We start from the raw sequence: 13252 nt of genomic DNA, 5'->3' as shown, positions 1-13252 counted from the left end.
GAATAAAGGAGGGAAAATAAAATAAGAAATGAATGTGATATGATTGCGTTTGTGTGAGAGGAAGCAAAATGATTGGGGTTATTTATGGGGGCAAATCACTCGTCTACCCTAAATTGTCACACTTAATCCCTGAACTATTGCATTGAAGATGCACGATTGACCTTTCAAAGTTATAACTTTGTTTTAATGTTTTCCCTACCATATCTTTTGGTGTTATGTCGGATGGAATTTGGCATTGAAAGACCAATTTATTCCTCTTCAAAACAAATAGATGTGGTTAAATTGTTTTTTCAAAACTAAATTCCGTTAATTAATAGCAAAATATTCGATATGGGGTTAGATTTTAGTTATTTTTAAAATTGGGGGTGGATCATTTGTTACATTAAAAAAAAAAAAAAAAAACTGTAATTGAGATAGTTTACCGTCGAAGGTGTAATATGCACTTAGTTACGAGATTGTCATTTTATTAGAAGTGCCGATTCTAGATTCTAGTTTTACTTTTTAATGCTCTCTATAATTCCGAAGAACAGTAAATCTTGAATTTGCTCCTCTTTTTTTTTTTTTTTTTTCACCTCTCCTAGCAGCAATGTCTTCAAGTGGTACCAGTTTTACTAAAAAAAAAAGAGAGACTAAATTGCAATGTACAACCTTAAAGGTGGGTAAATTTGATTTCATCCCATAAAGTTTAATTAGATTTGTACACTTAATGTTACATATCATTTAGGTTTTAGACTTGTCCTTGCATTGTTAAGTTTCATCTCTCAAAATTACGTAATTTTATGGATCCTAAATTTGGAACTTAAAAGGAAAAAAAAAAAAAATTAAAATCACTCCAAACTTCAAGGGTATAAAATTATAATTTAATTGAAATGATATAGAGCTTGTGTAGAACTATCCTTGGGTCTTGATAGTTTCTCAATGGCATTTTATAAAAATTGGAGGAAGATAAAAGGAAGATAGATGTATTTCTAAGTTTTCCATCATTTCCGTATACTATTTGAGAGGAGTTTCAATGTTACTTTTGTTGCTTTAATTCCAAAAAAATCAAGGGCTCGAGGGCAAGGATTTCTTTCCCATTAGAGCTTTATTACACAAACTCATTGCCAAAGCTTTGTCCAACCGATTGAAAATGGTTCTAGAGAGTGGCATCTACATCTCAGAATGCTTCTGTTGCATTTGTTTATGGGCGTCAGATTCTGGACTCGGTGTTAATAGCAAATGAGTGCCTAGTAGCGAAAGGAAGTTTTGTTGTATAAGTTGGATTTGGAGAAGGTTTATGATCATTTCATTTTGGAATTTCCTCTTACACATGCTGAGACGACGTGGTTTTAGTGACAAATGGCAACAATGGATATATACTTGCTTTTTAACAGTTCGGCTTGTAGTCTTAATGATTTTCCATGTGGTTGGGTCGGTTGGTTTGCTTAATGTTACATACATTGCTATCAATTTTTGTGATAGATTATGGTGTTTTGTTCATTAATTACATTCCTATCATAATAAAAAAATTGTAACATTTCTATACTACTTTTATTTATGAGAAACAAACACACATACAAGGGAGAGGGAAAATTGTTATAACATAAAGACATACAACTCTACTAAAAAATCATGGTAACTTTTAAGGGAGGGTGAGACAAATTATACTACACACAACACTCTCTTAAATAATGTGGGACAATAACTCATTCTTTTTTTATTTTTTATTTTTTTGAAGAAACAAACACACACACAAAAGGAAGAGGGAAAGGGGTTCTAACACAAATATATATCACAATTCTATTCAAACGCCATGGTAATTCTTAAAGAAAGGTGGGATAAGTTATACTACATATAACATACTCTCTTAAATAATGTTGGACAATTACCATATTTTTTGAGAAACAAATAAACACACATACAAGGGAGAAGGAAAGGAGTTCTAATACAAAAGCACATCACAACTCCACTCAAAAGCCATGATAACTTTTAAGGGACGGTGAGACAAGTTATATTATACACAACACACTCTTAAGCAATGCTGGACAATTACCCCTCTCTCTCTCTCTCTCTCTCTATATATATATATATATTTTATAGAAACACACACACACACACACACACACACATACAATGGAGAGGGAAGGATGTTCTAACACAAAGGCACACCACAACTCCACTCATAAGCCATGATAACTTTTAAGGGAGGGTGATGCAAGTTATACTACATACAACACAATCTCTTAAGCAACGTGGGGTAACTGCCTTTTTTTTTTTTTTTGAGAAACAAATATACACACAAGGGAGAGGGAAAGAGGTTCTAACACAAAAACACGCCACAACTTCATTCTAAAGCCATGATAACTTTTAAGGGAGGGTGGAGTAAGTTATACTACACATAACATTCTCTCTTAAGCAAAGTGGGATAATTACCCATTTTTTTTTTTTTTAGAAAAGGGAGGGTGTGACAAGTTATACTACACATAACACACTCTCTTAATCAATGTGGAACAATTAAATTATTATAATAATAAATTTATTGGAACTATAAATTAAACACCTAAAAATTTCAAAATTACCCCTGAACAACTAAATACCCTTTGATGAGAATCAACAAACACCATTAAAGGATCTATTACATGTTCCAGTTGCGCCTATTATTAGAGCAAGATCCAAGAAGATCAAAGAAGCACTTAATGGGTTAATTCAAGAGATTTGAGCTGATTCTAACACAGGACATTCCAAGCATGGCCCAAAGGAAGATGAAGGCTTAATAAATTTAATCCAAGCTGTTGATGAGGCTGATCTGGCTTATTTGGGCATAATTTATGGTGTGGATTAATGACTGATTGACTTTTCAGCTCCATACCAATTAATAGGTATTTTTCCTATTCTAGAGTTGCTAATTTTAGACCAAATCCACCTTAATTTTAGGCTTCTATTATTTAGTACGTTCTAGCTATTTTCCTATTTTGGAGCTGCTAATTTCAGACTAAATCAACCTTAATTTAGCCTTCTATTATTTAGTACATTTTTTTTAATAAATATTCCTATTTTCAACTATGTCTTATAAATAGCATGCACTCACTGTAATGGAGGATTTATTGAATAAAAAAATCAGAAAAACATGAGGTTTTGCTTATTCTTTTGGTTCTTCAAGAGCTGTGAACTTATTAGGGATTTTTCCTTGTGACGTTCAAATTTTATACCTTTGGTTCATGATTCAGTTATAATTATTGCGTCAAGGTCTGTTACTTATACCTTTAATTCACGTTTCATTTATAAACATTGGGTCGGGGTTATATCAAAATTTGAATTTTAGCTTTCTTGGGCAAGTATTCCAATATTATTTTGTTGGGTCTCAAAGTGTGTCGATTGAGGTTCGAATCATTATTCCTCCTCTCTTCAAAAGGATTCATCCTCGAATCATCACCTACATCAAAAGGAGAAAGATTAGAAACATTAAATGTAGCACTAATGTTATACTCGCTTGGAAGATCCAACTTGTATGCATTGCCATTGATTCTTGCAAGGACTTGAAATAGGCCATCCCCTCTAGGATGTAACTTGGACCGCCTATAGGCTGGAAATCTTTCCTTTCTCATATGCATCCAAACCCAATCACTCGGTTTAAAGAGGACTTGTTGACGGCCCTTGTTGGCTTTGGTCACATATTGCTCATTTTTTTTTCTATATGTTGCCGTACACTTTTATGGAGTTTCTTCACCATCTCAGCCTTCTTTTGAACATCCAAATTAGTCATTTCATTAACTAGCAAAGGCAGCAAATCCAAAGGAGTTAGTGGATTAAAACCAAAAAAAATCTCAAATGGTGAAAAATTAGTAGTAGAATAAACACTCAGATTATATGCAAACTCAATGAATGGAAAAAAATCCTCCTAATTTTTCAAGTTCTTCTGAATTATAGTATGCAGCAAAGTAGAAAAAGTTCTATTCACTACCTCAGTTTGTCCATTCGTTTAGGGGTGACAAGTAGTCGAAAACAAGAGTTTAGTCCCCAACTTTTCCTATAAGACTTTCCAAAAATAGCTAAGGAACTTAACATCATGATCAAACACAATACTCCTAGGAACACCGTGAAGTTGTACTATCTCTCTAAAGAACAAATCAATGATGTGGGTTGCATCATCGGTTTTATGACAAGATATGAAATGTGCCATCTTCGAAAACCTATCAACAACGACAAAAATCGAATCCCTACCTTATTTTGACCTAGGCAAGCCTAAAAAAAATCCATAGAAATATCGACCCAAGGTGCACTAGGTACAGGCAGAGGAGTGTATAATCCATGTGGTAAGACTCTAGATTTGGCCTGCCTACAGGTAACGCATTTAGCACAAACTCTCTCCACATCATGTTTCATTTTTGGCCCAAAAAAAATGTTTATGTAACACGTCTAAAGTCTTTCTTACACCAAAATGACCCATTAAACCACCTCCATGTGCTTCACACACAAGCAACTCACACATAGAACTATTATTCACACAAAGTCTATTCTCTCTAAACAAGTACCCATCTAGTCTATAGAATTTACCAACCGCTGCCTTCTCACATACAATTCCTTAACATATTCAAATCCTAATAACTTTGCATTTAAAGTAGAGACAATGGCATACCTTCTTGATAATGCACTAGCCACAATTTCCTTACCTTGTTTGTGTTTGATTACATAAGGAAAGGTCTTAATGAATTCCACCCACTTGGCATGTCTTCAATTCAACTTACCTTGTCCTTTCAAGTGCTTTAAGGACTCATGGTCGATATGTATGACAAATTCTTTTGGCCAAACGTAATGTTGCCAAGTCTCCAATGCTCTCACCAATGTGTAAAAATCCTTGTCATATGTTGGGTAGTTCAAAGCTACCTTGTTTAGCTTTTCACTAAAATAGGCTATTGGCCGCTTCTCCTACATCAAAACAGCTCTAATACCTATTCTTGAAGCATCACACTCAATCTCAAAAGTTTTAGAAAAACCAGGTAATGCTAATAAAGGAGCACCATATAACCTTTCTTTAATTTCAATAAATGCACGATCTTGCTCACTACCCCATTTAAAACCCACGAATTTTTTAACAATTTCACTGAGTGGTGCGGCTAGCGTACTGAAATCTTTGACAAATCGGCGATAAAAATTAGCCAAACCATGAAAACTTCTTACCTCAGTGATTGACTTAGGTGTGGGCTTTTCCTTGATAGCCTTCACCTTTTCCTCATCCACCTCAATTCCTTTCGCACTAACAACATAACCAAGAAACACAACTTTGTCCATGCAAAATGAACATTTCTTTAAAGTGGCATACCATTTTTCTTTTCTCAAAACAGCAAGCACACAATGCAAATGATTGATATGCTCATCTAAGTTCTTGCTATACACCAAAATATCGTCAAAATAGACCATAACAAATCTGCCTATAAACGCACGCAATGCATGATTCATTAACCTTATGAATGTACTTGGTGCATTAGTTAGACCAAAAGGTATTACTAACCACTCATACAATCCATATTTAGTTTTAAAGGTAGTTTTCCATTCATCACTCTCTTTCATCCTAATTTGATGATACCCACTTTTCAAATCAATTTGTGCGAAAATACATGACCCATGCAATTCATCCAACGTGTCATCTAGCCTATGGATGGGATGTCTATACTTTACTGTAATGATGTTGATAGCGTCAGGTGACTAATCACAACTTAGAAAAACCCAATGATTGGTGGTGACTTCACCCTTGGTAATATCCTTAAAATTGACTCATATTCTAGCCACACACCCAAGGTACAACCTTCCTCCATAGCACCCGAGCTCTGAGCTTGGTATGCACGTGCATACCCTTCCTCCTAAAAGTGGGAAGTGAGCTAGTGTCGCCGTGATGGGTGGTTGAACCGCTGCGAGACATCGACATACTGACGACTCCACTGGGGACACTTAGAGAGTTTAGCCTTTAGAGCTTTTGATAAGATATTAATCTTTGGATATTGGCTTTCAAAAACATCGAAATTGGCATTAGCCTTCGGGGCTTTCCTTTTGAAAAATGCTTTTGCTATATCCTAGTAAATTATTTTCAAACCTCAAAAATATTTGCCAAAAATATTTTCAAATTGTTTTCCAAAAACTGGCTTTGAGGTATTTTCGTATGTATGAAGCTTTCCTACTTTCCTAAAGCATGCTTTACATCTTTCCTTCATATGTGCGAACCTAGGGTAGTAGACTTAATTTCTGCTACATCTTTATTTGTTCATATATCTATTGTTCTTGGAAAGTCTTTCCCCTTTCATTTTAAAATGCATGACATCACCCCTCATATTGGGTTGAACTAGGACTTAGTGTTGAAGGCAAATGTTGGATGAGTATACCATAGATAGTTACTGGATGCTGAATTATAGGCTTTGCCGGGGTCCATGGATGGACAGGATTACATTGAAAAGGCCCCCTTGATCTGCTCTATCTCACAACTTCTATGAATGGAAGGATTAGATGATTGAGGTCCCCCCTAAGAGTAGGACTAACTCACCAGTTAAGCCGTGTCTCATATAGTTGGACTAAACTAAGTCAAAACCCGTGAGGACTAGGAAGAGCCAAAGCCGAGTGAAGATCCAAGCCTAGGGTAGGATATCCTTCATAGGATTGCTTTCAAAATGAGTTAAGGGGAAAATGTCTAGTTTTCGTTTTTTGGTTTGCCCTTTTTGCTTGCGTCAAAGAGTTGTGCTCTACTCCAGGTTCTATCTATCCTGTTTACATAGCATTTGTGATTAACCCCTAGGAAGCAACCTGGTTGTTTGCACATTAGATCATATCCAATCCCTACGGGTTTCCAACCCTACAAGGGCATGCATGCATACACTATTGGCTTTGTCATGTAAATGTGTACAGATAAAATTTGACGCAAGTAGCCGGAAGTCTGTACCAAGGAGGACATCGCCAATAGTCTAAGATCTTCTCTAAGAAGGCAAGGCCATCCAGAATGATGTCTCTTCATTGTAAATTTGAATTTCCTTGTAAAAGGCCCACTGTTGGAGCAATTGTCTATAGCGCATGTTCTAGGGGCATTGTAAAAAGCCAAAGTTTTGTAAAAGCATTGCTTTCTTTGCAATTAGAACTGCAATTTCAAGCATGATATGAAAGTTCCAGTTACTTGCCAAGCTTGTGCATTAATTCAGCATCACTATAGAAACTCACCATGATAAATACCCACTCAAGGGTCCAAGCCGATATTTTAAAAAATGACAGGTGCATTTTTAATAAACAAGAACCTAAACTAACTTCGTGTTTGTTTTGTGTTTCCACATTGTCAAATTTTCAAATGTACCCCATTTCTTTCCCATCCCATTCTTTTCCATCCCAAGAATATAAAGAGAAAAGATTGCTAAAAGGAAACAATCCAAGTTACCATCACATTGTGATCCTATCATCACTAGGTCTTGTGCTAAAGAGATGTCTACTAGTTGTCCTTCCCCCATTGAGGAAAACACTCAAAAGATTGCTCTCTTGAAAGAGTAGATGGCTGAAATAATGCACATGATGCAATAGTTGGTTGTAGGAGGGAGCCAAGATTCTTCTAGTCCCACTCCGGGGTCCTTGCACCCCTGTCTGAAAATGAGACCTGGCTGCTACCAAATCCAAATCAATGCCAAACCACACCGCTATTTATCCTGCAAGGAGGACCAAGAATTGAGTCCTCCTAAGGATAAGACCTCAAAGTCTGGTTACAACTAGGTCAAAAGTCAAGTAGAAACCCTGACTGAGAAAATCCGCATCATAGAGGGCTCCAGCGCCTGAGGAAGTGTCGATTTGTACAGCTTGATTGATTTCCCTCAGGTCATTATGCCTCCCAAGTTCAAGGCACCCAAGTTTGTCAAATATGATGGCACTGGAGATCCTTGTGCCCATTTGCGCATGTTCTGTAGGAAGATGGCACCTGTTGATACTGTATTTTGTCTGCCTTCAATTTGAGTGTTGGACCCCGAAAAATCCAAAAGTGTTATTTTCAGAGACTCGATATTTGCCATTGGAGAATATGGTATTGGTGTTGGTACACGTGACGAGAAAATTGCCCCACTATTTCCAAGCCCACACGGTTTGAGTGCTAACCGAATACCCCCTACATCACTCTTGAGGAGATCAGACTTTACCAGGAGGATAGCAAATTAGGGAACAAGACTTGAGATATTTGATATACGGTATAAATTGAGGAACTCCATTAAAGGTTAGGTGTTAGTAGATTTTTGGCAAAGTTCACACTAGCACTGGGGGTCGCCGTAGGGTATGCCAAGCCTCGATTCAACCATGGTGAGTGTTTGTGGATGGGGAATCTAACATTAGAGGAGCTGGAGTTAGGATTGTGATGATATCCCCTAAGGTTTTAAGGCTGGAGAAATTACTAAGGTTGGGCTTCTAGGCTTCTAACAATGAAGCCGAATATGAAGCGCTTATTGCTGGATTTAGAGTAGCTCAAAAGTTGGGTGCCGGGGAACTAGGAATATTCTCGGATTCAAAGCTAGTAGTATGCCAAGTAGAGGGAAGTTTTGAAGCAAGGGACCCCCATATGTCATAGTTTTTGAAGTTGGTTGGGACTTTACAAGCATGTTTCCGAAGAGTGAGTGTGGCCAGAGTCCCAAGGGGTTAGAATAGTCATGCTAATTCTCTGGCCACTTTGGCCTCTTCATTGGATGAATGTGTTCCACAAATGATTTCTGTGGAGCTATTGGGGCGTCTAAGCATAGAGCATCGCCTAATTGTAGCAGTGGCTTCGGCGTTCGATCCAAGTTGGATGGACCTCATTATCTCCTTTCTGGCTAATGGATCTTTATTGGCCGACGTCAAAAAGGCCAAGAAGGTGCGGAGAACATCCTCTCGATTTTGGTTATCCGAGGATAAGAAGCTGTACTGAGGATCGTTTGGGGGTCCATATTTGCTGTGTCTTCACCTTAATGATGTCGTTGATCTCCCTGCTGAGTTGCATGAAGGGGTTTGTGGTAGTCACTCCGAAGGGAAATCATTATCCTACAGAGAAATGACCCAGGGATTTTGGTGGCCTAACATGCAAAGGGATGCAGCCGAGTATGTCAAGAAGTGCGATTAGTGTCAAAAACACGTCCCAAATATACATTAGCCGAGTGGGAACTTGAACCCGATCACTAGTCCTTAGCCCTTTAAGTAGTGGGGGTTAGACATTATAGGGCCATTTCCATGGGCTTCAGGTAACAAAAGATTTGTTTTAGTTTCCATCGATTATTTTATGAAGTGGGTGGAAGTCAAGGCCTTGGCAAACATTCGAGATGTTGACGTAAAGAGATTTGTGTGGAAAAATATCATTGCAAGGTTGGGGGTACCCGAGGCACTGATCTCAGATAACAAATTGTAGTTTGACAGCAAGGCATTTCGAAAATACTGCAACGATTTTGGGAATCATAAATAGGTACTCATCCTTGGTATATCCCCAGAGTTATGGACTGGTAGAAGTGACGAACAAAAAAGTTGTCAATGGGTTGAAGAAGAGATTGGAGGGGATGAAAGGGAATTGGTTCGAGGAGCTATCAAGAGTGTTGTGGGCCTACCTAACTACACCGAGGAGGTCAACAGGAGAAACCCCCTTTTCCATGACGTATAGGGCAGAAGCAACTATCCCAGTGGAAATAAGCCTGTCGAGCATGTGGATTGCTAGTTCCTCTCCAAGCAGTAATGATGCTCAAATGATCAAGCGGTTGGACCTCTTGGAAGAAAGTCGAGACATGGCATTCATTTGGCTTGTCGACTATCAACAGAAGCTGACTTGGGGATGCAACAGGAATGTGATGCCTAGAGAGTTTGTTGCAAGGGACTTGGTTTTGCAGAGAGCAGTGGGAAATATGAAAGACCAATGTGTGGGAAAGCTCGCCCTGAATTCGGAGGGACCTTACCAAGTGACTGTAGTGGCTGGTACAGGGGCTTAATGTCTAGAGGATATAGAGGAAAGACCACTCCCCTGACCTTGGAACGTGAGCAATTTGAAGAAGTACTATCATTAGTTGTAATTATCATAATGTATGTCTCATGTTGTAAATAGGTTTGAAAAGATAATGCAGAACGGATCCAATTGCTTTTCATTATGCTGTGGCAGTTACTTGTTCAGTTATTTTACATATTGTTTATCTGAGAGGATTATGGACAGAAACCTAGCCTCGGCTTGACCCTGGTCACTGACTAGGTGAAAACCTTAAAGAATTATTTCTAAGGACAAAAACCTAGCCTCAGCTTAACCCTAGTCACCTACTAGGTGGAAACCTTAAAGTATTATTTCTAAGAATAGAAACCTAGCATTGGCTTGACCTAGATCATCGACCAGGTGGAAACCTTAAAGAATTATTTCTGAGGATAGAAACCTAGCATCCGCCTGATATCGGTCACTGACTAGGTGGAAACCTTAAAAAATTTTCATTCCAAAGAATAAAGGGTTAGCCTCAGTTTGACCCCGGACACCGACTAGTTAAGAGAGCTTGATTAATTAATCTAAATTCCAAGTTCTCTTGCAAGGGATATCTCAAACATTCCCCATTCATTTACAGTTATTATTAATGAATTTTCACAATGTTATTCAAAATTCTTAATAATGCATTGCTTAGATCAAAGGGTCCGATTATAAAGATATATGCCAACCAAAAACACTTATTCTTCGAAATTGAACTTGAAATTGTGCGGAAAGAGTTTAGCTGAGCATACATACTTATAACATTTTCAATTTCAAAATTCAAATAACCAAAATATTGTTCAATCCACAAAACAAATATAGGATGCAAGATAATAAAAAAAAATTTAAAAAAGAAGAAGAAAGAAGGGAAATAAAGCAATCATCATCGGTTGAGTGCATTTGTAGGGGGGGTCTTGAGCAACTACAGGGGAACAGAGGAAGCCTTTCTAGAAGTTAGGGGGGTCGGCACCAGGTTAATCTTAGGATCGTTTGGGCCCTCAAGAGCAACATTGGAGGTCAAGTTGTCCACATCGATCACCTCCACGAGAGAATCGATCTGCTTGGGCAACTCCCTCATACTGGGGTTATCTTTCCTTTCTTCATCACCATCTTTGTTAAACTGCTCCTCGGTTGGGGCTTGAACTAGCGGATCATTGGGCAAAGGTGTTTGGTCGGGGTCCCTCAATGGATAAGACTCGAGAAGGTTCAGAGTGTTCACGGCTGCCATCCAGCCTTTTGAAAATCCAAGCCTCCGAGTCTAGAAGATGACAGCACCACATGAATTCTTGGCGTCGATGAAGCCCATGTTGTAGAATGTCTGCTTGCATCCCTTCATTATCTCATTCAGGTTAACAAGCTACTTCATGGGCCGAGACTATACTCTCGGCTTGGGCCAGCTTGGTCTCTGTCTCCCCCAGCTTACCCTATAGTGCCTCAACCTTCTATTTGGCTGAGTCCTAGGCCCTCTCAGCAGAAGCCGCCCTCTGCTCCGTGGTGGCCAGTTTAAGGACCTTTTTCATTCAGGGTGGACTCAGCCACCTACTTTAGGGCCTTTTCTTTATCTGTCTCCTCCATAGCAACCTTGAGCCAACCTTTAAGGACATGGATCATTTGGATGGCCTTGAACAGTAACAAAAAGTAGCAAGAGGATTAATATGAGCTGAGGACTAACAATTAATAAAAAAAGGGGGGGGGGTACTTACAACTGTGGTATGCCACTTGAGTTTAGGGGCAATGTCTTCATCCTAGCAACTAGAGTAGTGCTACATGTCCTCGGGCAAAAGCAGGGCTTGGCCAAGGCTTTCTACAACCTTACCTCCCAACCTGCTCCTCCAAGTCCGTACGTAAGAGTCATTGGGGAGAGGTTTGTCCCCCCAGCATGAAGGTGTTATGCCACCCTGAGGAAGGGGATGCAAAGGTGGAGGCCATGTTAGACCCAATGATCATCGGTTGATCGGTGGGCCTTGTCTCTAAAGAAGTGTCCCTGGCTGGCAAAGTCAATGTAGCGGCAGAGACTGGAGCAGGGGTGTGCTCGGTAGGAGGAACACTGAACCCCATGAAAGGTTCGTTAGAAACCCTCTACCTTTTTCTACAAGGACGGGGTGCGGGGGGAGCTGTCTGTTGAAGGGTTTGATGTGGGCCAGATTGACCCCCGGCAGGTTGGACGCTTTGGAACCAGTGCTCAAGGCCCATGTTGCGCCTTTAAACTGTGTTGTTGATTGACTCAGGGTTGACAGGATCTTCTATGGGGATGTGTTTGGTTGGGAAGACCGTGTCTACCGAACCATCGCTAATCAGTTTAAGGGAGCCTTCTCTTACTTGTCGAGGTCCTAGTTGTCGGGCGTCACTGACTGTCAGACCACGTGATAGGAAACCTGGTAGCCGAACATCAAAGTAGCATATAAGGGGACTTCTAGCTGTTAAGGCACCAGCGGGGTCCTGATAGCTGGTGTATGATGGAATGCACCTGAGAACTCGGTGTGACCGTCGTAATGGATAAAAATCTCCGAGCGCAGAATGAAATCGAGGTCCCAAACCTGTACTACATTCAAATCGGGTTTGAACTGCTTGGAAACTACATAAATGAACTGAGAAGAGCATCACAAGTAGATCTAAAAAATGTGTGAACAATTTAGTAATATAAGTTAAAAAAAATAAAATAAAAAGGAAGAGAGATAGAGAAAAAGGGGGAGGGGGAAGTTAAAACTAGAACCCATTTTTTGGGGCTTTGCTAAGTCTCGGGAAGGAAGATACCGACCTATTGCTCGAAGCTAGGTTGGGCAAGTCAGGGGGTGAGAAACAAGAGGGAAGGTGAGATGGGGAAAATACCAGGGAAGGGAGAGTGACACAAACTAAAGGTTTAGGTGATATACAGTTTGGGTTGTCAAGGCAACATTTGAGGTTTTCCATAGTAGGACTTCAGTCATACCCACTAACAAATAAATTGGAAGCCCAATCCCATCCCAGTGAGAATCGAGTTTGGGTACCACAGATGTGTTTAGGTTTTTGGAGATATAGGCAGCAATATAATTGAATTTTAGAATATGGAGAATGAGAGAGTTGTGTTTAGATGAGTAGTGGTGTATAAGGAGTTGTTGTAGTAGTAGGAAAATATTGTAGTGTATGGAATGGTGTCAAATGATCTAGCTTGGTCCTCTTTATATAGGACCAAATCTGAATCTAAATCAGATTTAGTTAAAGGAATAATCAGCAAATAAGGAAAGATTTTAGCAAAAAAATGGTAGTTTTCTGTAGTAAGTTTTAGTTTTTAGCCGAAAAAAGGACAAGTTGTAATGTTAATGTTGTTTG

Source organism: Quercus robur, chromosome 3 (assembly GCF_932294415.1).
Source record: "Quercus robur chromosome 3, dhQueRobu3.1, whole genome shotgun sequence".
In the NCBI taxonomy this organism is placed as follows: Eukaryota; Viridiplantae; Streptophyta; class Magnoliopsida; order Fagales; family Fagaceae; genus Quercus; species Quercus robur.
This window is presented reverse-complemented; position numbering follows the sequence as displayed.